The 24,633-nt window shown below is 42.0% G+C and overlaps 1 long non-coding RNA gene across 1 annotated transcript; it reads left to right on the top strand.

The window, feature by feature from the left end:
* The first annotated feature begins 15,414 nt into the window (after nucleotides 1–15,414).
* LOC129529082 (uncharacterized) lies at nucleotides 15,415–20,063 on the top strand. The gene is made up of 3 exons (XR_008674478.2): nucleotides 15,415–15,542; nucleotides 16,719–16,847; nucleotides 17,878–20,063. It is a non-coding gene; the product is annotated as an uncharacterized lncRNA (long non-coding RNA).
* The last annotated feature ends 4,570 nt before the right edge of the window (nucleotides 20,064–24,633 follow it).

The following is a 24,633-nucleotide window of genomic DNA, read 5'->3' as shown; positions in this document are numbered from 1 at the left end:
CTGGGATTACAGGCGTGAGCCGTCGCGCTCAGCCCATAAATTTTAATCTTGTGGCTAATTTGTTAGTTTCACAAAGGTGGTCTGGTACCCAAGCAAGAAGGAGGTTTGTTTCAGGGAGGGGCTGTTATATTTGGTTTAAAGTGAAATTATAAACTAAGTTTCTCCACAGATTTGTTTGGCCTATGCCCAGGAATGTGCAAAGGCAGATTGGAGGTTAGAAGATGGAGTCGGTTAGGCCAGCTTTCTTTCACTGTCGTAATTTTCCTATGTCATATTTTTCTTATTGTCATAATTTTTGCAAAGACACAACACCCGTCATTACTTGTTTGCTGACTTGTTTATTGGTAAATTCTTTGTTCCACTACTGAAATGAAGCTCCATGAGAACAAATAAGTTGGTCTGTCCTGCTCACTGCTGCATGTCTGGCACTCTGTCTAGAACATGGTAGGTGCCTGTAGCATACACTATTGGTGCTAGTGTCCCTTGCCTGCCTCTGCCGTCAGCTCTCTGATTGTTGTGGAGAGTTCCCCTGAATGCTGCCACCTCAAGCATCTCGTTGCTGTCCTCTTTAGGGCTTATCTTACGACTTTCTCCAGAAGCCTTGGGAGCAGGCACAGCCTGGAATTCAGGGAAATTTAATATCCCCGGGGCAACTGCAGGGCAGTTTGGATGGCCTTGGACAGACCCAGTCCCCTTTTTACCATGTAGTTCTCAAGAATAACTGCAGAATGTGCTAGGATTGCAGCATCTTGAGATAAGGGAGACTGGCTGAACAGCCCAAGGTCAGTTCCAGTCTCCTGCTGAAAATAGGATGTCCTTCAACACTGCCCAGCAAATCACATTACCCTGGGATGTTAAACCCAGGGCAGGCTGCTCTCTGGCATTCCTCATCTGTGGTGCAAGTGGGGCATGCCCAGTTGAGACTCCATTTGCCCTGAGCAGATTTCCTGAGCCTCGGGCAACCAGCTTGCAATGAATGCTCCTCTTGTCCCTTGCTGCCTGTCTGTAAGTAATAAATTTGCTTCATATAACTTATTGAGTATGAATGCGTTCTCTCTCACTGGACACAGACATGTTGGTAACCAGTGCACAGTGAACCTCCTTCACAGGAACCCTTAACTAACTGGGATTATATACCTCAGCCTTCTGTCCCCAGAGGACCAATTCTGAGTCCTCAGTAGAAGTGAGCCTCAGTGACCCTTAGTGGTGATCAGCTCAGTAATGCCCCCTTGGGTTGGTCCTCCGATCTTCCTCGGTTCTCTCTCTCTCTCTCTCTCTCCTGCTTCTGGGAATCACCTCCCGGGTCAACTACCTGCATCTAAGCTCTTGACTCAAACTGCCTTTGGGTAAACTCAAATGAAGTCAACATACAAAATATTTCTTGAAGAAATGGATGGATTGATGAAGGTGCTTCTAATGTTTTCACTTGTCAGCCAGAAGCAGCTCAGCCCTGCAGGCAGAAGGTGAAGGAAGCCAGTTGGCACCCGCCCTAGGAATGCAGGAGCAGATAACTGAGACATGGGCTCCAGCAGAACGTGTATGCAAGTGTTCTGACAGCAGGGGGGAGTGCCTGGCCCTGCTTTTTGGGGGTGAGAATGTTTTGGAAGAGGTTGGTAAGTTACCAAGCTGCCTCAATTTACCTAACTTGAGTAATAGTGGAGGAAGCCCTCTACTGTGTGTGGCTTGCTCACATGTGTCCACCTACTCACAAAAGTCCAGGAGGACAGCTGCAAAGCTGTCTGCTCAGTGAAGGAACAGAACATGGACTGTGCAGTGTCTCTGTAGCAGAGGCTGCCAGGCCTCCTGCCCGTGTCTGTCCCATTGTGTGCTTCGGTGACTCTCCACAGCAGGGCCTTCTTTTGGCAGAGGAAGTGCCAGGAGGTAATGCTTCTGAGAGCAGTTTCAGCCCATGTCAGGTGCAAAGACCCTAGCTCCCTTTCCACTCAGGACAACTCTCTGGCATGTCTACTTGGAATTGAACACAGTGGTCCAGAGCAGTAACCCATACTGGCTTTCCTCCCTTCCCTATCTCACTGCCCCACTCCTCTACTGGTTTTTCCTGGTGTCACCTCCTAAATAAACTACTTGCACTCAAATCATTCTTTAGAATTTGTTTTGGAAGAATTCAACCTAAGATACCATCACTCATAGGTCATTTGTTAATAATATCAAACAAAACATCTTAGCCACTGCTCTGATTTCTTCCTCTGGTTCCCTGAAATCTATAACCACAAATCACTGCTTTCTCTACCAAATATTTTTCCTGTAACTCACCAAAAAAGTCAGATCTTCCCTGCTCATGGCTAGCCTTCCATTTTCCAAAATCTACTACAAACAAGAAAAAATGTGAGGGAAACCCTACTCTTCCCCAAGAGAACTTGGCATTTATGATTCCTGCCTGCCACATGGGCCATTGTGTGGTCTCTTTTAGCTTCCCGATGGATGATCCAACAGACGTCACCTTGCACTGTAGTGATAGTCTTGTTGGGACCACATGAAGTGCAGCTGTAAAACAGGTAATACTGTTCTTGGCAATTGGTCGACTGTCCTGGTAGGGGGAGACTGGTGTGAACAGATTGTCCCATTTAGAGTAGCTGTTAATGGACTGTCTTCTCTCCACGAGGGCCTTTAGCCTTTTACATTGTATAGGTTGTCGTCTACCAGATTAAGAAAATTTTCTTCTATTTCTAGTTTAAGAGTTTTAAAAAATCATTAATGAATGTTCAATTTTATTTTGTGCATTTCCTTCATCTATACATGATATTATTATTTTTCTCCACTAATTTTCTTTTTTGTTTGAGATGGAGTTTCGCTCTGTCACCCAGGCTGGAGTGCAGTGGCATGATCTCGGCTCACTGCAACCTCCACCTCCCTGGTTCAAGCAATTCCCCTGCCTCAGCCTCCCAAGTAGCTGGGATTACAGGCACACGCTGGCATGCCCAGCTAATTCTTTTGTATTTTTAGTAGAGATGGGGTTTCACCATGTTGGCCAGACTGGTCTCGAACTCCTGACCTCAGGCAATCCACCTGCCTCAACCTTCCAAAGTGCTGGGATTACAGGCGTGAGCCACCACGCCCGGCCCACTAATTTGTTAATATGATAAATTCTAACGTTGAATCATTCCCGCATTCCCAATATAAAGCATACTTTTAAAATACATTGCTGGATTTGACTTGCTAACATTGTGTTTAGGTTCTTTGCTCCTACATTCACAAAAAGATTGGCTTCTAATGTTCTTTCTAATATAGTACTTGTTTAGAAACTATCAAGATTAAATTAGCCTTACAGAATGAGTTGGAGATTTTCTGCCTTTAAATCTTCTAAATGTGTTTAAGTTTTGAAGTTTCTATTTCTTGAATATTTGATGGAATATTTCTGTTTTCTGTGTGAAATATTTTAAACTGCTGATTCTATTTCTAATCAAGCTTTCTACTTCTTTCGCAGGCAGTTTTGGCATCTTTCTAAAGGAATCATCACATTTCACCTAAGTTTTCAGTGTTATTGGTATAACATTATTCACATCTTCTTAGCGTTTGCAGCGATAGCCTCCATTTCACTCATAATAATTAATTTGTAAATTTTCCTTTTTTTCTTGGTCAGCATCTCCAGAAATGCCTAAGTTTTATTACTTCTCTTCCCCAAGAGCTAACTTTTGGCTTTGTGGAACTCCTCTGTATCTTTGTTTAATATTTTAAAATTTATTTCATCTTTATTATTTCTTTCTTTGTACTTAGAGTGTGTTGTTTTTTAAAATTTTCTAGTTTAAGCTGAACACATATTAATTTTTAGCCTATCTTCTTTTTTTTTAAATTAAAGACTAAAACTTTATTATTCTTACTTAAAATAAATGAAGCAAAAGAAGTTACAAGAGAACTTATGTCTAACCAAGAGGCAGGTGGGTGAGTGGGAAGGGATGCTGTTCTCTGCTCACTGCAATGCTGCACATCATGGTGGAGAGTAGGTCATGCTGTGAGAAACAAACTCACTGGTCCAAACCCAAAGTTTGGGCTCAGAGACCTGGAGAACAGTGGAAGCGAGACTTTAATGACAATCTTGCAAGATGGGGTGTCTGATGGGCAGGCACACCCAGTACAGTTTCAAAAGCAATTTATCCCCTAGTGTGCAGGTCCCTCCCTTGGTTCCTCATAGGCTGAGTACTATGGGGTCACAGTCTTCCTGGACATTGCCTATTGGTTGTTGGGTAGGGGTTTTAGGCATTTTCTTTAGGATTGTTCTGCTGCATTTTGTTGCAGCCATAACACATTGCAATCCTAGATAGCTCAAGGGCTCTTCAAGTACTTGACTTATGACCTAAGCATCTGGGCAGGCTGATAAGAACAGACAAAGTGAGCTATTTTGCAAGCTAGTAAACTTTCATCTTAGACTAAACTTCTTTGGTTTGGGTGAGGGCAACTAAAGCAGTGGGGTAGGGGGGAGGGTGGGGAGGCGACAAGCAGGCATTGGCTATCCAAGCAGGGGCCTAGTGTATCCTGTTTCTTCTGTAGTTTGCTGACCTAAACCAATTCAAGGCACTTTGTGTTGGAAATGGACCACTGTATATATTATTTCCTTCATGCTCAGTACAGATAGCTCTCTCAGGGTTATTTTTAACATTCAAGGGGTGACAAAACAAATGCTTCCTGCAGCCAATTCCATTATCTAAGAATCCAAGTCAAATTTTGTTTTGTTTTGTTGAGAAAGGGCATTGCTAAGGGTTCAAAAAAATGAAGTCCAAATAGCACTGTATCATCAAGCATTTGCCTTTTTAAAGAATGTATGTATATTTTACAGCCCAGCACCTCACCCTCAGGAAGGGTGTTTCTGAAGACTGATAAAGCCCCTTCAGTGAATGGCGCCAGGGCACAGCTGTCCATGGCAAAGTGAGGGTTAGTAACTGCAGTGAGGAAGCCACATCAGAGGCCTCCTGCCTTCAGCATGGGATAGACAGGATTGCGGAGAAGGGAGGAGTTCAGGTGAAGTTTAAAATGAAGCCATTTCTGACAGGCTGAAAGCAGGGCTGTGGGTCACAGGGCGACACATCACACTGGGCTGAGAGGCTGACTTGGGGGCCCGAGCTCAAGACAAATGCACCATGTTGTATCTGGAAGCCCCTTATCTGAGGCTGTGAGCCAAGGTGAGAGCTCCAGGCTGCTTCTCTGTGTGGAGTGGCCTGCATGGCTGAGCATCTGCAGGCGACAGGATTCCAGACAGCAAGGTTTCTCAGGGCGGAGAAGCGGAGAACGAGATTTCTCAGCACAGAGGCTGAGGGAGCTGCCTCAGGCTGGCTATCTTTGTTCCTTAGCCCTGCTCCCCTATTACCTGGGGCCTGCCCCTCCTCCCACCTATCTCCTGGCTCCCAGTCTCCCAGGCTCCAGAATGCTTGGGCCAAGGTAGCTAGGTAACCAGAAGACACTCACCCTTGGTGCACTGGAAACAGTAACACCAGAGTGTCCTCCACATGACCCCAGAACTATGACGAGTTCCCCCTCAAAAACCATCCGTACTAGGGAGCCCCAAGCCAGGCTGCCCAGTGGGAGCTATGTGCTGCTGTCTTACTCGAAGTCAACTTTCAGCCTATCTTATAAGAAATGCAGTTAGAGCTTTGCATTTCCTATAAGCACCCTTGTAGCTCTGTCCCACACATTTGGCTATGTTGTATTTTTGTAATTGTCAGTTTGGAACATTTTCTAAAGTCCACTATTACAGTGTTTCTCTGTCCATGTGTTATTTAGAAATATCTTTGCTCTCTCCATTCCAAGATGGCCAGATAAGAATAGCTCCAGTCTGCAGCTCCCAGCATGATCCATGCAGAAGATGGGTGATTTCTGCATTTCCAACTGAGGTACTTGGTTCTTCTCATTGGGACTGGTTGGACAGTGGGTGCAGCCCACAGAGGGCAAGCCAAAGCAGGGCGGGGCATTGCCTCACCTGGGAACAACAAGGGGTTGGGGGATTTCCCTTTCCTAGCCAAAGGAAGCCGTGACAGACTGTACCTGGAAAAACGGGACACTCTCCCCCAAATACTGTGCTTTTCCAAAGGTCTTAGCAAACGGCACACCAGGAGATTATATCCCGCACATGGCTCGGTGGATCCCACACCTATGGAGCCTTGCTCACTGCTAGTGCAGCAGTCTGAGATCAACCTGTGAGGCAGCAGCCTAGCAGGGGGAGGGGCGTCTGCCATTGCTGCGGCTTGAGTAGGTAAACAAAGCGGCTGGGGAAGCTTGAACTGGGCGGAGCCCACTGCAGCTCAGCAAGGCCTGCTGCCTTTGTAGTCTTCACTGCTGGGGGCAGGGCATAGCAGAACAAAAGGCAGCAGAAACTTCTGCAGACTTAAACATCCCTGTCTGACAGCTCTGAAGAGAGCAGTGGTTCTCCCAGCATGGTGTTTGAGCTCTGAGAATGAACAGACTGACTCCTCAAGCGGGTCTCTCACCCCCGTGTAGCCTGACTGGGAGACATCTCCCAGTAGGGGCCAACTGACATCTCATACAGCTGGGTGCCCCTCTGGGACGAAGCTTCCAGAGGAAGGATCAGGCAGCAATATTTACTGTTCTGCAATATTTGCTGTTCTGCAGCCTCCGCTGGTGATACCCAGGCGAACAGGGTCTGGAGTGGACCTTCAGCAAACTCCAACAGACCTGCAGCTGAGGGACCTTTTAGAAGGAAAACTAACAAACAGAAAGGAATAGCATCAACATCAACAGAAAGGACATCCACACCAAAACCCCATCTGTAGGTCACCAACATCAAAGACCAGAGAGAGATAAAACCACAAAGATGGGGAGAAACCAGAGCAGAAAAGCTGAAAATTCTAAAAACCAGAGCACCTCTTCTCCTTCAAAGGATTGCAGCTCCTCACCAGCAGTGGAACAAAGCTGGATGGAGAATGATTTTGATGAGCTGAAGGCTTCAGAAGGTCGGTAATAACAAACTTCTCTGAGCTAAAGGAGGATGTTTGAAACCATTACAAGGAAGCTAAACACCTTGAAAAAAGATTAGACGAATGGCTGACTAGAATAAGCAGTGTAGAGAAGACCTTAAATGACGTGATGGAGCTGAAAACCATGGCATGAGAACTATGTGATGCATGCACAAGTTTCAGTAGCCAATTCGATCAAGTGGAAGAAAGGGTATCAGTGATTGATGATCAAATTAATGAAATAAAGGGTGAAGAGAAGTTTAGAGAAAAAAGAGTAAAAAGAAATGAACAAAGCCTCCAAGAACTACAAGACTATGTGAAAAGACCAAAGCTATGTTTGATTGGTATACCTGAAAGTGATGGGGAGAATGGAACCAAGATGGAAAACACTCTTCAGGATATTATCCAGGAGAACTTCCCCAACCTAGCAAGGCAGGTCAACATTCAAATTCAGGAAATACAGAGAACACCACAAAGATACTCCTTGAGAAGAGCAGCCTCAAGACACATAATCCTCAGACTCACCAAGGTTGAAATGAAGGAAAAAATGTTAAGGCCAGCCAGAGAGAAAGGTCGGGTTACCCACAAAGGGAAGCCCATCAGATTAACAGGAGATCTCTCAGCAGAAACTCTACAAGCCAGAAGAGAGTGGGGGCCAATATTTAACATTCTTAAAGAAAAGAATTTTCAACCCAGAATCACATATCCAGCCAAACTAAACTTCATAAGTGAAGGAGAAATAAAATCCTTTACAGACAAGCAAATGCTGAGAGATTTTGTCACCACTAGGCCTGCCTTACAAGAGCTCCTGAAAGAAGCACTAAACATGGAAAGGAACAACCAGTACCAACCACTTCAAAATCATGCCAAATTGTAAAGACCATCGATGCTAGGAAGAAACTATATCAACTAACGGGCAAAATAACCAGTTAACATCATAATGACAGGATCAAATTCACATATAACAATATTAACCTTAAAAGTAAATGGGCTAAATGCCCAAATTAAAAGACACAGACTGGCAAATTGGATAAAGAGTCAAGACCCATTAGTGTGCTGTATTCAGGAGACCCATCTCATGTGCAGAGACACACATAGGCTCAAAATAAAGGGATGGAGGAAGATCTACCAAGCAAATCGAAAGCAAAAAAAAAGCAGGGGTTGTAATCCTAGTCTCTGATGAAACAGACTTTAAACCAACAAAAGATCAAAAGAGACAAAGAAGGCCATTACATAATGGTAAAGAGATCAATGCAACAAGAAGAGCTAACTATCCTAAATATATATGCACCAATACAGGAGCACCCAGATTCATACAGCAAGTCCTTAGAGACCTACAGAGAGACTTGGACTCCCACACAATAATAATGGGAGACTTTAACACCCCACTGTCAATATTAGACAGATTAACAAGACAGAAGGTTAGCAAGGATATCCAGGACTTGAACTCAGCTCTGCACCAAGCAGACCTAATAGACATCTACAGAACTCTCCACCCCAAATCAATAGAATATGCATTCTTCTCAGCACCACATAGCACTTATTCCAAAATTGACCACACAGTTGGAAGTAAAGCACTCCTCAGCAAATGTAAAAGAAAAGAAATCAGAACAAACTGTCTATCAGACCACAGTGCAATCAAATTAGAACTCAGGATTAAGAAACTCACTCAAAACCACACAACTACATGGAAACTGAACAACCTGCTCCTGAATGACTACTGGGTAAATAAAGAAATGAAGGCAGAAATAAAGATGTTCTTTGAAACCAATGAGAACAAAGACACAACATACCAGAATCTCCAGGACACATTTAAAGCAATGTGTAGAGGGAAATTTACAGCACTAAATGCCCACAAGAGAAAGCAGGAAAGAACTAAAATCAACACCTTAACGTCACAATTAAAATAACTAGAGAAGCAAGAGCAAACAAATTCAAAAGCTAGCAGAAAGCAAGAAATAACTAAGATCAGAACGGAACTGAAGGAGATAGAGACACAAAAAACCCTTCAAAAAATCAATGAATCCAGGAGCTGGTTTTTTGAAAAGATCAACAAAATTGATAGATCACTAGCAAGACTAACAAAGAAGAAAAGAGAGAAGAATCAAATAGATGCAATAAAAAATGATAAAGGGGATATTACTACTGATCCCACAGAAATACAAACTATCATCAGAGAATACTATAAACACCTCTATGCAAATAAACTAGAAAATCTAGAAGAAATGGATAAATTCCTCGATACATACACCGTCCCAAGACTAAACCAGGAAGAAGTTGAATCTCTGAGTAGACCAATAACAGGCTGTGAAATTGAGGCACTAATTAATAGCCTACCAACCAAAAAAAGTCCAGGACCAGATGGATTCAAGGCTGAATTCTACCAGAGGGACAAAGAGGAGCTGCTACCCTTCCTTTTGAAACTATTCCAATCAATAGAAAAAGAGGGAATCCTCCATAACTCATTTTATGAGGCCAGCATCATCCTGATAGCAAAGCCTGGCAGAGACACAACAAAAAACAGAGAATTTTAGACCAATATCCCTGATGAATGTAGATGTGAAAATCATCAATAAAATACTGGCAAACCAAATCCAGCAGCATATCAAAAAGCTTATCCTCCATGATAAAGTCAGCTTCATACGTGGAATGCAAGGCTGGTTCAACATATGCAAATCAATAAACATAATCCATCACATAAATAGAACCAATGACAAAAACCACATGATTATCTCAATAGATGCAGAAAAGGCCTTCAACAAAATTCAACAGTGCTTCATGCCAAAAACTCTCAGTAAACTAGGTATTGATGGAGCGTATCTCAAAATAATAAGAGCTATTTTTGACAAACCCACAGCCAATATGATACTGAATGGGCAAAAACTGGAAGCATTCCCTTTGAAAACTGGCACAAGACAGGGATGCCCTCTCTCACCACTCCTATTCAACATAGTGTTGGAAGTTCTGGCCAGGGCAATCAGGCAAGAGAAAGAAATAAAGGGTATTCAGTGAGGAGAAGAGGAAGTCAAATTGTCCCTGTTTGCAGATGACATGATGGTATATTTAGAAAACCCCATCGTCTCAGCCCAAAGTCTCCTTAAGCTCATAAGCAACTTCAGCAAAGTCTCAGGATACAAAATCAATGTGCAAAAATCACAAGCATTCCTATACACCAATAAACAGACAAACAGAGAGCCAAATCATGAGTGAAGTCCCATTGACAGTTACTACAAAGAGAATAAAATACCTAGGAATCCAACTTATAAGGGATGTGAAGGACCTCTTCAAGGAGAACTACAAACCACTGCTCAAGGAAATAAAAGAGGACAAATGGAAGAACTTTCCATGCTCATGGATAGAAATAATCAATATAATGAAAATGGCTATACTGCCCAAGGTAATTTATAGATTCAATGCCATCCCCATCAAGCTACCAATGACTTTCTTCACAGAATTGGAAAAAACTAAAGTTCATATGGAACCAAAAAAGAGCCTGCATAGCCAAGAGAATCCTAAGCAAAAAGAACAAAGCTGGAGGCATCACACTACCTGACTTCAAACTATACTACAGCCTACAGTAACCAAAACAGCATGGTACTGGTACCAAAACAGAGATATAGATCAATGGAACAGAACAGAGGCCTCAGAAATAACACCACACATCTACAGCCATCTGATCTTTGACAAACCTGACAAAAACAAGAAATGGGGAAAAGATTCCCTATTTAATAAATGGTGCTGGGAAAACTGGCTAGCCATATGTAGAAAGCTGAAACTGGGTCCCTTCCTTACACCCTATACAAAAAATTAATTCAAGATGGATTAAAAACTTAAATGCTAGACCTAAAACCATAAAAACTCTAGAAGAAAACCTAGGCAATACCATTCAGGACATAGGCATGGGCAAGGGCTTCATGACTAAAACACCCAAAGCAATGACAACAAAAGCCAAAATTGACAAATGGGATCTAATTAAACTAAAGAGCTTCTGCACAGCAAAAGAAACTATTATCAGAGTGAACAGGCAACCTACAGAATGGGAGAAAATTTTTGTAATCTACCCATCTGACATATGGGTAATATCCAGAATCTACAAATAACTTAAACAAATTTACAAGAAAAAAAACAAACTTATCAAAAAGTGGGCAAAGGATATGAACAGACATTTCTCAAAAGAAGACATTTATGCAACCAACAGACACGTGAAAAAATGCTCATCATCACTGGTCATCAGAGAAATGCAAATCAAAACCACAATGAGATAACATCTCACACCGTTTAGAATGGAGATCATTAAAAAGTCAGGAAACAACAGATGCTGGAGAGGATGTGGAGAACTAGGAACACTTTTACACTGTTGGTAGGAGTGTAAGCTAGTTCAACCATTGTGGAACACAGTGTGGCAATTCCTCAAGGATCTAGAACTAGAAATACCATTTGACTCAGCGATCCCATTACTGGGTATATACCCAAAGGATTATAAATCATGCTACTATAAAGACACATGCACACTTATGTTTATTGAGGCACTATTCACAATAGCAAAGACTTGGATCTAACCCAAATAAATGTCCATCAATGATAGACTGGATTAAGAAAATGTGGCACATATACACCATGGAATACTATGCAACCATAAAAAATGATGAGTTCATGTCCTTTGCAGGCACATGGATGAAGCTGGAAACCGTCATTCTGAGCAAACTATTGCAAGCACAGAAAACCAAACACCGCATGTTCTCACTCATAGGTGGGAAGTGAACAATGAGAACACTTGGATACAGGGTGGGGAACATCACACACTGGGACCTGTTGTGGGGAAGGGGGCAGGGAGAGGGATAGCATTAGGAGAAATACCTAATATAAATGACAAGTTAATGGGTGCAGCAAACCAACATGACAAATGTATACCTATGTAACAAACCTGCATGTTGTGCACATGTAACCTAGAACTTAACGTATAAAAAAACTTGCTATATCATAGTTGTATGTATTTTTGAGGTACATATGACATTTTGATACATATGTACAATGTGTAATGATCAGATCAGGGTAACTAGGATATACATCACCTCAAACATTTAAGGACAGTTTTTGAAGAGAGAGGATGTCACAGTACGAGTTAGGAAGCACCTGTGCCATGGTCATGTCCCCTTTCTCATAAGTAATTATTCACAGTTTCTTTCCTTCTATTCTGTTTACTCTAGTAACTGGGGTACTTCTTAGTGTGAGTACAAAGGGAGGTGGCGGTCAGGACCAACATGTACATACAGGTATGTCCTCAGTGTCTGTGTCTCAGGTAGCACTTTTCCGAAATGACATTCAAATAATTGTGAGGTTAAAATTCTATAATTTTTTTTTCTTGGATTTTAAATCCTAAATTTGGCCTACTATGAAGTTCATGACCATAGATGGAACTTGTATGTCATAGAGATTAGCAAGTTAGTGGTGTCTTTGATTTATGTCCTATGAACCAGTATTTTTTTTAGATTGCTAATAAACTTTAAAAAAAGATTAAAAAAGAAACATTTTTAAATTTTTGAATTAATTTCTAAATTTACCTTTTAATCAGTGAATTCTCACTTGATTGAGCTGTGGCCAGGGAGTGTCATCTCTGATATCCACTCTGTGGAGGTTGTTGACATGAGCTTTGTATCCCTCTTTGTAACTTTTTGCAAGTTTTCCATGGCACTGGAGAAGAATGTGTGTGCTGCACCTGCTGGGTGAATAAAATGTCCCTTATATGCTGCTTGTGAAGTGTCATATTAATTAGGATAAGGCTGAAGTGCCCAAATAAAGAGGCCCAATGCAGGTCTGAAGCCCATGCATGCGATTGCTCCCCACGGCACTGACTCATGGCAGCAGGGCTGGGTGGGTGCCGCTCCACGTGGCCGACCAGCCTAAGACCCAGGCTGTGGGCTCGGCCACCTTCACCATGTGGTGTCCCGGGCAGTCCTCTGAGCAACTCTGCTCCAGGAGGGTGGGAGCGTGTCTTCCTCACTGTTTTTCCTCCAAACAGTGCCCCCCCCGAAGCATTCAGTAAGTATTTGTTAAGAACACTAATCAATGAATGAAGAAAAGATGGCCCCTTAGTCATCATAGCAGCAAAATTTAATAAATGTTTTTTTAAGTTAAAAATCTTTTTCAATTAGCAGGACATTGTATGCCTCAAAATTTAAAAGATACAAAATAACGTCATCACCATCGTCATCACCATTATTTAGGTAGATTTCTCAGCCTGCCAGTTCCCTTTCCTGGAGGCATCTGCTGTTAACAGCTTATTTGTGTTCTCCAGATATACTTCATAAATGCACAAGCATACGTGCATATGTGCAGACTGGTTTCCAAAATATTTTTCTATCACAATAAAATGGTTCAACTTCAACCTTGTTTATACAATTATTTCTGAATCCACGTGGAGAATGTATTTGGTGTCATTTGTTGAGAGGACATTAGGCGGCAGTATAGTATCACAAGGAGGAGGCTGGGGCTGTCTACACATTTTTTTTTGGCCTGTCACCATGGTTCACGCCTGTAATCCCAGAACTTTGGGAGGTCAAGGAGGAGGTTCACATGAGCCTAGGATTTCAAGACCAGCTGGGCAACATAGCAAGACCTCTAGCTACTGGAGAGGCTGAGGCTGGAGAAGCTGCAATGAGCTGTGATTGCACCACTGCCCTCCAAAGGAAAAGAGAGGTGTTGTGTGGCTATTACATATCTTGCCATATATTTCCAAGTTTTCCTATTACAAAGGATGACTCAATGCCTTGAGTCATAAATCATAATGCTTTGAGCCTGAGGCAGGAGGGTGCTCTAGTGTTTATACACTGGATCCTGTCAGTTATTGTTGAGTGTTATTCCCTCTGCATATCTGACCTGCTGCACACTCAAGTTCTTGAAAGAGCCTTCGGGCCCAGAGATGAGATACAGGCAGTTGGAGCTGACTGGAGTTGGTGCTGGAAAGCTAGGGTCTGAGGGCCATTGGGGGAGGGTCACTGACACCCTAGCTCATGGAATCTTAGAGTTTTGGAGCAGAAAGGGAGCTCAGAGCTATACTAGTCTACTCCCTCCCTTCTCTCATGGAGCTGGGATGTGTTTCCCTGAGCACTGCATTCCCATCGTGAAGAGGAGGCTCAGACAGGAAAACATTTTGCAGCCCCCATTTTCCTCACAAGTTCTGCCAAAAGTGAGAGATTGTGCCTTGACATAGTGCATTTTTAAGGTAAGTTTGGAAGCCTCTCACTTATGAATTAAATACAGAAAAGTCATTATTTTATATATATATATATTTTTTTTCTTTTTTCTGTTTTTTCTTTTCCCTCAGAGATCGGGTCTTGCTCTGTTGCCCAGGTTGGAGTGTAATGGTGCCATCATGGCTGAATGCCTTGAACATATCTTGTCTTCTCACCTTTTCAGGCAAGCCCACACTCATCTCAAAGAAAATGCATTGAAGGTCACGTTAAACAGGGTCTTTCTGCTATTACTACTTCTCCGTGTCATTTGTCTCTTTTCCACACACATTCCTTTCCCTCCTCTGCATTCCTGCGGTTGTTCTCATTTCACCAGTTGGCACAGAGCACCCCATCCTGTCCTTATCTGTGGGGAGCCCTCCAGCCACTCCTGCTGGAATGGGCACATTCTACAAAGGCCTGGGTCTGGGCCTCAGGTCCCTTTGCTTCCCTGTGCTTGGCACAGTGACTGGCAAATCCAGATCTCATTCAGTGTTGGATAAACAAACTTGCCTGCCAATATTTTAGACCTCCTGGGTGTTACAAATATGCAATGGCCCCAGGAATCAAGAATCTGTCTGCTGAGCAGTTAAGCAACAAGACTATCTATAATCATAGACTGTGCGGGGCAGACAGCAATTGCTCCAGAGTTTAATAACTACAGTTATTAACTGGGCCTGGCCCTCTCCCTCTGGAGAGTCAGTCTTCTTCCTAGGCTCCTACACTCCCCTACACAGCCACAGTCCCCTCATCAAAACCAGAAATTTAGCACTGACACAACACGGCCATCCAATTGATGCATCCAAAGTTTCACTGACTGTATCAGTCCTGTCTTTCAGAGCAAAAACAAAACAGAACCAAAAATTTCTTTCCTTTTCCCCCCATCCTTTCTGCCCCAGGACTGCCTTCTGGATCACACACTGCATTTAGTTGTCTACAATGTGGAAGAGTTCCTCGGGTTTTCTGTATATGTCACGGCCTTGCCATTTTTGAAGAGTACGAGCCAGTTACTTTGTAGAAGGCCTCTCAGTTTGAGTCTGTTTGGTGTTTATTCATGATTAAATTCAGATTATACATTTTCGGTGGTAATGCCACAGAAGTAATGCATCTTGTCAGGAGGCCTGTGATGTCAATATGTCTCCTTGTTGGTGATGTTAACTTTGATCACTTAGTTAAGACAGTGTCTGCCAGGTTTCTTGACTTTGGTAACTGCACTATTTAAATAATTCCTGAGATATTATTATCTTCATTTTACAGATGAGAAGACTGAGGCACAAAAGACTTGCCAGGGCTGGACACAGTGTCTCATGCCTGTAATTCCAGCACTTTGGGAGGCCGAGGCAAGCAGATCGCCTGAGCTCAGGAGTTTGATACCAGTCTGGACAACATGGTGAAACCCTTTCTCTACCAAAAATATAAAAAATTAGCTAGGTGTGGTGGTGCTATGTGGGAGGCTGAGGTCCCTGCTACTTGGGAGGCTGAGGTGGGAGGATTGCTTAAGCCTTGGAAGTCGAGGCTGCAGTGAGCCGAGATTGCGCAACTGTACTTTAGCCTGGGTGACAAAGTGAGACCCTGTCTCAAAAAAAAAAAAAAAAAAAAAAAAAGACTTGCTGAAAGTCATACTCACAAGCCAGTATCCTAACCCAGTGGGCCTGGTTCCAGGCAAGTACTCCTAGTGACCGCATAGGAGGGAGAGTGCTGTGGCTGGGCCTGGAGGAGGTTGGCCTTGAAAGAGGGGTAACAGTGGGTAGGCAGAAATGTCAATGCAGAGCTGCTAAGCCTGGAGTTCCTCTGTCATGTCTGCTTGGGCATGGTGTCCCCTGGACCCTGGCATTCCTGCAGGGGTGACTTCTGCTGAGGAAGGGTGTGAGATGTGTCTGGTGCTGACCTGGGCCTGGCCCTCTCCCTCTGGAGAGCCAGGGCTGGGTTGGCTTGAGGTTACTACAGCTCCGAGGTCCCATTTTGTGTCAAAGTTCCTTGTAACTTTTGAAAGGTCATGATGTGCCCCCAATTTTGAGCTTTTCCACACCTTAGATCAGGAACAAAAAGGGATGATCTGTATTTTGGAATGTCATGTAATAAGAGCTGACCCTTGAGCCTCTGACTGGAGTCCCCTGCTCTTCCTGCATTGCTGACCCCACAGTTTGCCCAGACAGGGGCTGCCCTTGGCTGTGCCCTCCTCTTCCTGGCTTCACACAACTCTGCTCCTGCTTTCTGCTCAGTCACATTTCCTCTGCTTCACATAAACACTTCTGGATTCACGCTGCCTTGGTTTGGATGTGGAGCCTGAGGCAGGAGGGAGCTGGAGTATTTATACACTGGGTCCTGTCAGTCATTGTTGAGTGTGAATCCCTCTGCATGTCTGACCTGCTGCATTTGCAGGTTCTGGCACAGAGATGAGATGCTGGTGGTTGGAGCTGATTGAAGTTGGTGCTGGAAAACTAGGGTCCGAAGGCCTTAGGGCAAAGAGTCACTGACATCCTAGCTCATGGAATCTTAAAGTTTTGGAGCAGAAGGGGAGCTCAGAGCTATTCTAACCTACTCCCTCCCTTCTCCCATCGGCCAGGATGTGCTTTGCTGAGCACTGCATTCCCATCATGAAGAGGAGGCTCAGACAGGAGAACATCCTGCAGCCCCCATTTTCCCTCCAAATCTGTCAAGAGGGAGAGACCCTGACATAAGTGCATTTTATTAGGTAAGTTTGGAAGCCTCTTGTTTATGAATTAAATGCAGAAAAGTTATTATTATAATTGATAGATCTTTTTGTTTGTTTGTTTTGTTTGTTTTGAGATACGGTTTTCTCTGTCACCCAGGCTGGAGTATAGTGGTGGAATCACAGCTCACTGCAACCTTGAACTCCTGGGCTCAAGAAATCCTCTCACCTCAGCCTCCCAAGTATTAATAGATAGGACCACAGGCACATGCCACTATGCCTGGCTAATTTTTTTCATTTTTTGTAGATAGGGGTCTTGCTATGTTGCCCAGGCTGGTCTCGAACTCCTGGACTCAAGCAATCCTCCTGCCTCAGTCTCCCAAAGTGATTATAGGTGTGAGCTGCCATGCCTGGCCAATATATCTTAACTATTTACTCACACTCCATTATGACCCCAAATAATATGTTTTAAAAAATACTTCAAATTCAGGAAGAAGGTGACTCTCCTCATATTTAATAAATATCAGCATGTACACACACACACACACACTAACATGTGAATAACATGGCTCTTTCAGTAGGATATGTACTTAAATGTGCTCTGCTTCATGTTCTACCACTGTGCTTTAGCAGCTCTTTGATGGTGAGATGAAGCTCAATTTCTCTGAGCTTTACTTTTATCATGTGCAAAATGGGGATTAAAAACAATATCTACCCCATGAGTAGCAAACAGTAAACAGTGAATGCTAGATGGTAGTTTAGGAGAAGGAAGTAGGCTTGTTGTACTAGTCAGCTATTGCCAAAACAGTGCTATACCAGCCCCAACTCATTGCCCCCTGGAGGTGCACTTCTGGAATGGTGGCATGAAGGGCTCTGCAGACCCTCTCCCAAGCAAAACAACCATCATTGGTGAAAATTATTGAAAAGAAACAGCCACATAAAATCTCTGGAAATTCTCCTAAGGGCATACTGCAAATGGAAAAGCATTTATTCAAGAATATTACTAAATATTGGTAAGAATGGTGGGGTCTGTGGCACTGATCCATGATCTCCTTCCTTTCCCTCCTTGAAGTTTGACTCCAGGTGGATGTGGTCAACAAGATGGACTCCCTCCCTACCTGAGCTCCTGACTCTGGGCTATGGATTCACCATAGTAGATGGCATCTCACATCTCTCCCCAGCTCCACGTTGCAGAAGCTCTATTACAGACAAGTGTGGCCAAGAGATCCATGGCTCTCTTCCTACACATATGAGCACCACTGGAGTGCAGTGGATTAAACATGACAGGGCCCATCTGGGGGCAAGTTTGAGCCTTGCCAGTTTGATATTGGGTGCTAAGTGGAGTGGCAAATCTGGTGTACTTTGTGCTATAAATTTGTCTTTCTGTATTGTCCTGTCATAAAGAGGAGTACCTTAGGATTGAACACAGGCTTAGGACCCCATATGACTGCTGTACAAGCCAGCCCAGCAAACTGGTCAGTTACAAACCTTGCTGCAGGTCTCTGAAAAAAAAAAAAAAAACTGGATGAAGTTTCCCTCTCATCTTGTTTCATGTCCTTGGGAGCTTGACCTTGTAACCACGTGGCAGTATTTTCTCTTGGTCTCCACCATCCAGAGAACAGGAATTTTGGAATTCATGTCATAGTTGGCTCTAAAAATTATCCTAAGCAGTTAAAAGTCATTGCAAGCTCAAAATTGGCTACTCTAGGCCCCTTCTGGGAATAGCAGTGGAAGCTGCCCAATGCTGAATCTTTGTGACTAAGGCTTTGTCTGTTTCCAATGGCAGCCTGGGTTCAGGGTTCAATTCCTGGCTTAGGGAATGAGTCACTCCTTGTTTGATATCTACGTGACCTTTACCATTTGTTGATTCTCCTCACCTCCATGAACCATCTTGAATTTTCCTTTCTCTGAGCACCTAGGAGGTTATGTTGGTAAAGTTCAAAAGCCAGAAATACTGGTGATTTGGCATGACTAATGTTGGGTAATAAGAGGTTTAAAAGGATTTTTAAAAAGAGCACTGTGGTTAAAAGTCAGCTTAATTAAAACCACATATTAAAGCTCTAACAGCCTGGAACTCCTTGGGAAAAATAGGAGGTGCCACAGACCCTGTTTTAGGAAAAACCTCTGTTTTCCTCATGAAACCCCAGGAACTGAAAGTGGATAGATCTCTCTCAAAATCTAAGGCTCTGTTCTGTTTTGCATTGTGTTAGCCAACATTTTTGACTTCTGGGGATACCAGATATTACTTCACATTGTGAGAGAGCTTTGGTGTGTAATGACTAGGTAGGAAATATACTTTTAGGGGTGGCTAATTGCAGTTATGGGGAGATACTCAGCTCTTTGTACGTTTGGATCAGAGAAGCATGCTCTTGGCTACCTAGAAGGTATGAAAATGTCCCCACCCCCACAGTGAGAGATAAGACTCACAGGGGGATGGGCTAATCATAGAATGTGCTGATTGTCTTTGGATTGCTTTGCAATGAAATGCATGGTAAAATCATTGCACGTTGTTCTGTAGTGTTTCTCTTTCGGGGATCTAGGATCCAATACGAAAAATAGGACCTTTAATTTTGGGGATTTTTTTTGCCTTCCAGTTGTGCCTAATTATTAGGCTGTAGAAACTGCATGCTTTCCTGGCCCTGTTCCTCCAGGGGCTCCACCCTGAAACCAGTAATCTAAATAAGAAACTTGAAAATGAAAAACCCTACGACTACTGGATCTTCTGTCTGTCTGTGTATTTATATGTGCTGTGTGTGATGTTTATATATGAAAGAGCTCTGATTAATTGGCTTAAAAATAATAAGTGCTTAAATCAAATATTTTGTCAGAAAAATAAAAATTGTAATGACTTTTAGTAGGTTACTGAAGAAACAGTTTTACATGCAAAGTGAAATGTGTTTTTGGTAAGAGATTATAAGAAGGCAATGGACTGTGGGTTTTCTTGGGCCTAGTTTAGATGGCTAAAGGATTGTTTTAAGTTAGGTAGTATAAAGATGAAGGTTTGAAAAAGTTGTGGAAAGCTTGTGAAAAATTAATCTTGTAAAAAATTCTCTGTATGAACATATTGGCCAAAGTAAAAGGGATATTATTTAGTTTTTCCATAAATTGAACACAACAGGTTTTTCTTAGAGCACTGATCTGTTCTTTCACAAAAATTTGTAATGGATTATAAAAGGTTTATGAGAATCTTACTTTATGGTCAAATATTAAAATTAGGTAGATTTATCTATAAGGTTTTATTAAGAATTGGATTTAACATAAGAGTACACTAATCTAAAGGTGAAATTTGACTTATTTGGTATAAAAGTCACACAAAAACTATTCTCAAATATGAAGTGCTGTTTGGCTTTCTTTGGGCTGGCTATATTTGTATAAATATATTATTGGTATGTGTTCCAAAATTATGGGAAACTCCTATAATTCTGATATGACTTAGTGTATGTTATTAATAGTTATAATTGTTATGTAAAATTGTTGTATGCCATAGAAGTAACCAAATTCCTTTTAAAGAAATTTATTATACTTTAAGTTCTGGGGTACATGTGCAGAATGTGCAGGTTTGTTACTTAGGTATACATGTGGCATGGTGGTTTGCTGCACCCATCAACCTGTCATCTACATTGGGTATTTCTCCTAATGCTATCCCTCCTCTAGCCCCCCACCTCCTGACAGGCCCCAGTGTGTGATGTTCCCCTTTCTGGGTCCATGGGTTCTCATTGTTCAACTCCCACTTATGAGTGAGAACATGCGGTGTTTGGTTTTCTGTTCCTGTGTTAGTTTGCTGAGAATGATGGTTTCCAGCTTAATTCCTGTCCTTGAAAAGGACATGAACTCATCCTTTTTTATAACTGCATAGTATTACATGGTGTATATGTGCCACATTTTCTTTATCCAGTCTATCTTTGATGGGCATTTGGGTTGGTTCCAAGTCTTTGTTATCATGAATAGTGCTGCAATAAACATACGTGGGCACGTATCTTTATAGTAGAATGATTTATAATTTTTTGGGTGCATTCCAAGTGATGGGATTGCTGGGTCAAATGATATTTCTGGTTCTAGATCCTTGAGGAATTGCCACACTGTCTTCCACAATGGTTGAACTAATATACATTCCCACCAACAGTGTAAAAACATTCCTATTTCTCTACATCCTCTCCAGCATCTGTTGTTTCCTAACTTTTTAATGATCACCATTCTAACTGGAGTCAGATGGTATCTCATTGTGGTTTTGATTTGCATTTCTGTAATGACCAGTGATGATGAGCTTTTTTACATGTTTGTTGGCTGCATAAATGTCTTCTTTTGAGAAGTGTCTGTTCATATCCTTTTCCCACTTTTTGGTGAGGTTGTTTGTTTTTTTCTTGTCAATTTATTTAAGTTCCTTTAGATTCTGGATATTAGCCCTTTGCCAGATGGATAGATTGCAAAAATTTTCTCCCATTCTGTAGGTTGCCTGTTCACTCTGATGATTGTTTCTTTTGCTGTGCAGAAGCTCTTTAGTTTAATTAGATGCCATTTATCAATTTTGGCTTTTGTTGCTATGCTTTTGTGTCATGAAGTCTTTGCCCATGACTGTGCCCTGGATGGTATCACCTAGGTTTTCTTTTATGGTTTTTATGGTTTTAGGTTTTATGTTCAAGTCTTTAATCTACCTTGAGTTAATTTTTGTATATGGTATAAGGAAGGTGTCCAGTTTCAGTTTTCTGCATATGGCTAGCCAGTTTTCCCAACACCATTTATTAAATAGGGAATCCTTTCCCCATTGCTTGTTTTTGTCAGGTTTGTCAAAGATCAGATGATTGTAGGTGTGTGGCATTATTTCTGAGGCCTCTGTTCTGTTCCATTGGTTTATATCTCTGTTTTGGTACCAGTACCATGCTGTTTTGGTTACTGTAGCCTTGTAGTACAGTTTGAAGTCAGGTAGCGTGATGCCTCCAGCTTTGCTCTTTTTGCTTAGGATTATCTTGGCTATACGGGCTCTTTTTTGATTCCATATGAAATTTAAAGTAGTTTTTTCTAATTCTGTGAAGAAAGTCAGTGGTAGTTTAATGGGGATATCATTGAGTCTATAAATTACTTTGGACAGACAGTATGGCCATTTTCATGATATTGTTTCTTCCTATCCATGAGCGTGGAATGTTCTTCCATTCGTTTGTGTCCTCTCTTATTTCCTTGAGCAGTGGTTTGCAGTTCTCCTTAAAGAGGTCCTTCACATCCCTTGTAAGTTGTATTCCTAAGTACTTTATTCTCTTTGTAGTGATTATGAATGGGAGTTCACTCATAGTTTGGCTGTCTGTTTGTCTGTTATTGTTTTATAGGAATGCTTGTGATTTTTGCACATTGATTTTGTATCCTGAGACTTTGCTGAAGTTGCTTATCAGCTTAAGGAGATTTTGGGCTGAGAAGATGGGGTTTTCTTTTCTTTCTTTCTTCCTTTTTGTTTTTTTGGAGATGGAGTCTCACTCTTGTTGCCCAGGCTGGAGTGCAAGGGCGTGATCTTGGCTCACTGCAACCTCTCCCTCCCGGGCTCAAGCAATTCTCCTGCCTCAGCCTCCTGAGTAGCTGGCATTACAGGCTTGTGCCACCACACCCGGTTAATTTTTTATTTTTAGTAGAGATGAGGTTTCTCCATGTTGGTCAGGCTGGTCTCAAACTCCCGACCTCAGGTGATCTGCCCACCTTGGCATCCCAAAGTGCTGGGATTACAGGTGTGAGCCACCGTGCCTGGCGATGATGGGGTTTTCTAAATATACAATCATGTCATCTGCAAAGAGACAATTTGACTTCCTCTCTTCCTATTTGAATACACTTTATTTTTTTCTCTTGCCTGATTGCCCTGGCCAGAACTTCCAATACTATGTTGAATAAGGGTGGTGAGAGAGGGCATCCTTGTCTTGTGCTGGTTTTCAAAGGGAATGCTTCCAGGTTTTGCCTATTCAGTATGATATTGGCTGTGGGTTTGTCATAAATAGCTCTTATTATTTTGAGATATATTCCATTAATACCTAGTTTATTGAGAGTTTTTAGCATGAATGGGTGTTGAATTTGATTGAAGGCCCTTTCTGCATCTATTGAGATAATCAAGTGGTTTTTGTCATTGATTCTGTTTATGTGATGGATTACATTTATTCATTTGCATATGTCAAACCAGCCTCGCATCCCAGGGATGAAGCTGACTTCATCGTGGTGGATAAGCTTTTTGATGTGCTGCTGGATTTGGTTTGCCAGTGTTTTATTGAGGATTTTTGCATCGATGTTCATCAGGGATATTGGCCTGCAATTTTCCTTTTTTGGGTCTCTGCCAGGTTTTGGTATCAGGCTGATGCTGGCCTCATAAAATGAGTTAAGGAGGAGTTCCTCTTTTTCTATTATTTGGAATAGTTTCAGAAGGAATGGTATACCAGCTCCTCTTTGTACCTCTGGTAGAATTTGGCTGGGAATCCGTCTGGTCCTGGACTTTTTTTGGTTGGTAGGATATTAATTACTGCCTCAATTTCAGAACTTGTTATTGGTCTATTCAGGGATTTGACTTCTTCCTGGTTTACTCTTGGGAGGGTGTATGTGTCCAGGAATTTATCCATTTCTTCTAGATTTTCTAGTTTATTTGCATAGGTGTTTATAGTATTCTCTGATGGTAGTTTGTATTTCTGTGGGATCAGTGGCGATATCCCCTTTATTATTTTTTATTGTGTCTATTTGATTCTCTCTTTTCTTTTTTTATTAGTTTTGCTAGCGGTCTATCTATTTTGTTAATCTTTTCAAAAAACCAGCTTCTGGATTCATGGATTTTTTGAAGGGTTTTTTGTGTCTCTGTCTCCTTCAGTGCTGCTCTGATCTTAGTTATTTCTTGTCTTCTGCTAGCTTTTGAATTTATTTGCTCTTGCCTCTCTAGTTCTTTTAATTGTGATGTTAGGGTGTTGATTTTAGACCTTTCCTGCTTTCTCCTGTGGGCATTTAGTGCTATAGATTTCCCTGTAAACACTGCTTTAGCTGTGCCAAAGATTCTGGTATGTTGTGTCTTCATTCTCATTGGTTTCAAAGAGCTTATTTATTCCTGCCTTAATTTCATTATTTACCAAGTAGTCATTCAGGAGCAGGTTGTTCAGTTTCCACATAGTTTTACGGTTTTGAGTGAGTTTCTGAATCCTGAGTTCTAATTTGATTGCACTGTGATCTGAGAGACTGTTTGTTATGATTCCCATTCTTTTGCATTGGCTGAGGAGTGTTTTACTTCCAATTATGTGGTCGATTTTAGAATAAGTTTGATTCAGTGCTGAGAAGAATGTATATTCTCTTGATTTGGGGTGGAGAATTCTGTAGATGTCTATTAGGTCTGCTTGGTCCAGAGCTGAGTTCAAGTCCTGAATATCCTTGTTAATTTTCTGTCTCGTTGGTCTGTCTAATATTGACAGTGGGGTGTTAAGGTCTCCGACTGTTAATGTGTGGGAGTCTAAGTCTCTTTGTAGGTCTTTAACAGCTTGCTTTATGAATTTGGGTGCTCCGGTATTGGGTGCATGTATGTTTAGGATAGTTAGCTCTTCCTGTTAAATTGATTCCTTTACCATTATGTAATGCCCTTTTTGTCCTTTTTGATAGTTGTTGGTTTAAAGACTGTTTTATCATAGACTAGGATTGCAACCCCTGCTTTTTTTTTTTTTTTGCTTTCCACTTGCTTGGTAAATAGTCCTCCATCCCTTTATTTTGAGCCTATGTGTATCTTTGCATGTGTGATGGGTCTCCTGAATACAGCACACCGATGGGTCTTGACTCTTTATCCAATTTGCCAGTCTGTGTCTTTTAACTGGGGCATTTAGCTCATTTACATTTA

The sequence above is a fragment of the Gorilla gorilla genome, chromosome 21, assembly GCF_029281585.2.
Source record: "Gorilla gorilla gorilla isolate KB3781 chromosome 21, NHGRI_mGorGor1-v2.1_pri, whole genome shotgun sequence".
In the NCBI taxonomy this organism is placed as follows: Eukaryota; Metazoa; Chordata; class Mammalia; order Primates; family Hominidae; genus Gorilla; species Gorilla gorilla.
Note: the sequence above shows the minus strand (reverse complement) of the source record. Positions and strands in the feature narration are given on the sequence as shown.